The sequence below is a fragment of the Ailuropoda melanoleuca genome, chromosome 9 (genome assembly GCF_002007445.2).
Source record: "Ailuropoda melanoleuca isolate Jingjing chromosome 9, ASM200744v2, whole genome shotgun sequence".
Lineage (NCBI taxonomy): Eukaryota > Metazoa > Chordata > Mammalia > Carnivora > Ursidae > Ailuropoda > Ailuropoda melanoleuca.
The window spans coordinates 80,340,935-80,343,889 of NC_048226.1; the positions used below are offsets into that span (position 1 = coordinate 80,340,935).

At 36.1% G+C, this 2,955-nt stretch overlaps 1 pseudogene; it reads right to left on the minus strand.

Annotated features, from left to right (window-relative positions):
* Window positions 1-1,934: 1,934 nt before the first annotated feature.
* Window positions 1,935-2,404, minus strand: LOC100478580 (annotated as a pseudogene).
* Window positions 2,405-2,955: the final 551 nt, after the last annotated feature.

Consider the following 2,955-nt stretch of genomic DNA (forward strand, 5'->3'; position numbering starts at 1 on the left):
AGAGAAAGACAAACACTGCGTGGTATCACATACATGTGGACTCTGAAAAAAAGTCAAACTTAACAAAGCAGAGAGTAAAAGAGTAGTTTCCAAGGGCTGTGGAGTGGAAGAAATAAGTAGAGGTTGGGATCGGTAAAAGAGTCCAAGTTACAGTTCACTTATAAGATGAATGAGGTCTGAGGAACTAATGTATAACATGGTGAATATAATTGATAACTCTCTATTGTATAACTGAAATTTGCTAAGAAAGTAGAACTTAAATGTATTCACCAACAAAAAAAAAAAAGAGGAAGAGGTAAATATGTGGGGTGATAGATGTGTTAACTGATTTGTTGGGGGAGCCCTTTTGCAATGTATCCATGTATCAAACCATCGCATTGTGCTCTTTAAATACCTTATAATTTCATTTGTCAATTCTATCTCAATACAGCTGAAAAATATCATTTATTTTATCTATTTTAATAAATTGATTATCAACTGCTAAAAAAAAATGTGCAAAGCAGGTATTCAATGACTCCATCAGATAAAAGAGTCATCACACCCCACTACTTACTCCCAAGTCACTTGGAAAGGCAGTATGAACACCAAAAGGATAGAAAATGTGTCAACTAGGAATTAGATTAAAAAAAAAATAGATTTGTAAAGTTTATGGTCTTATGAGACCAGAGTGACCAAAAAATAGACTGATTATTCCTACCTTCTGCTTCCCATGATTCTATGTTCATTTTCCTCATTCAGCACTTAACCAAATGATGGGCAGACACAATAATGCATGGTTAAAATTCAAGCATGATTCAAAGCATGGTTTTTAGAGACCAACTGCCTGGGTCCAAATCTTGACTCTTCTATCTCCTAGTTACAAGACACTCACAAACTATTTAAAATTTCAGTGCCTCATTTTCTCACAGATGGGGTGAGGACAATAATGATGTGAGGATTCAGTGATTTAACATATATAAAACCACCTAAAGAGCCTAGGAAATAGTAAACACTATGTAATTGTTAGTGCTTCTTACCTTTGGGACTTAACCTACTTTTGCTTATTTCTCTGTATCTGCTTATATTGATTTTTTTTCAGTAGTAACCATTTTTAAGTGTACAATTCAGAGGCATTAACTGCACTCACCATGTTGTGCAACCATCACCACTAATTCAAAACCTTTTTCATCACTCCAAACAGAAACTCTATAAACATTGAATAATAGCTCCCCATTCATCCCTTTCTTCATGCCCTGGTAAAGTTTATTCCTAAGCGTTGGTTTACTTAAAAATTTGAAGATTTATATATTTTTTACTACACACAATAAACAATCTTTAGTGTAAAGTTAAAAGTTTCATTTACATGTAAAGTAGTTTTATTTAATTGTTTTAAAAATGTCTTTTTAAGGGGCGCCTGGGTGGCACAGCGGTTAAGCGTCTGCCTTCGGCTCAGGGCATGATCCCGGCGTTATGGGATCGAGCCCCGCATCAGGCTCTTCTGTTATGAGCCTGCTTCTTCCTCTCCCACTCCCCCTGCTTGTGTTCCCTCTGTCACTGGCTGTCTCTATCTCTGTCGAATAAATAAATAAAATCTTTAAAAAAAATGTCTTTTTAAAAGAGCTTAAAAAACTGAATATGTCTTTCAGCACAGGACTATGCTTAAATATTCACATTTGAAGCTGTTTTCAAAAGACATAAAAAAAATGGCTAAAAATAATTTACAGTTGGCAATGATTAAAATCTCCTTGTCTTTGGAAGGGCATATTAATGACTCATATGAATTTAAAGTTACAAGCATTTAACAGTTTAATCAAGCATGTAGTTTGTACCAGAATACAAATGGTCTTAAATTGTTACTGCAGTTGTTTTTGGTGTGATTATTTTATCAGCAAAAGCACACTTCACCAAAACACAGCATCAACTTTCAAATGCTCTTTTTGAGGAGTTTCTGACTTTCAACTTTGAACAGAACCACATTTAATGTCTGCATCTCTTGCATCTGGAGAACCTCATAGGCTCCATCAGGCCATTCACAGGACCTGCAATATGCAGAACAATGAGGCCAGCCTCTTCCTAAGTCAAGAGAAAAACACAGGGGTAAATATGAAACAACAAGGATAGTAACCGTTGCAAGCAAACTTGTTTTAAACATTTTCTTCAGTTGCTTCACAGGGCCCATTGAAAATCTCATCCTGGAGAATGCAGCAGTATTTCCCAGGGTATAAAACAATGCAAACAGTTTTATGCCACCAGGAAGTAACAGCAATCCCGTTCCAAGGATAGAATAGAAAAATCCTGCATGCAAAGCATTTGCCAAACCATTTAGATCTGATGTTAAAACTACAGGACAAGGCATCCAGGATCTTTTCAGTCAGGCTCTACTCCTTGTCATTCTGGTCACTCAGGACCCCCTAAGTTTCTCCATGGCCATTTATTTTCCCAGGCTACATTGACAGCCAGCCATTCCTTTCCCTGCCCTTCCTGCCAAGCAAGAAACTCCTGGTGACCTGTTTCTATGAATTTGCCTATTCTACATATTTCATTAAGTAGAATCACATATTAACTGTCTTTTTGTGTATGATTTATTTCACTTAACACAGTGTTCTCAAGGTTTTCCGTGTATCAGAATTTCATTCCTTTTTAAGGCTTAGTAATATTCCATTGCACATATATACAACATTTTGTTTATGCATTCATCTACTGATGCGCACATAGGGTGTTTTCATCTTTTGATTATTGTGACTAATGCTGCAATAAACATTGGCATGTGAATATGGATTCAGGTCTCTATTTTCAATTTTGGGGGGTATAAATCTAGGAGTGGAATGGCTGGGTCATATGGCAACTCATTATTTAGCTTTTTGAGGAACGAACTGTTACCATCTTACCTTCTCATCATTTTTCATTCCCACCAGCAATGTTAACAGGGTTCCAGTTTCTCCACAAAGTTACCAAATCTTGTTATTTTCATTTTTT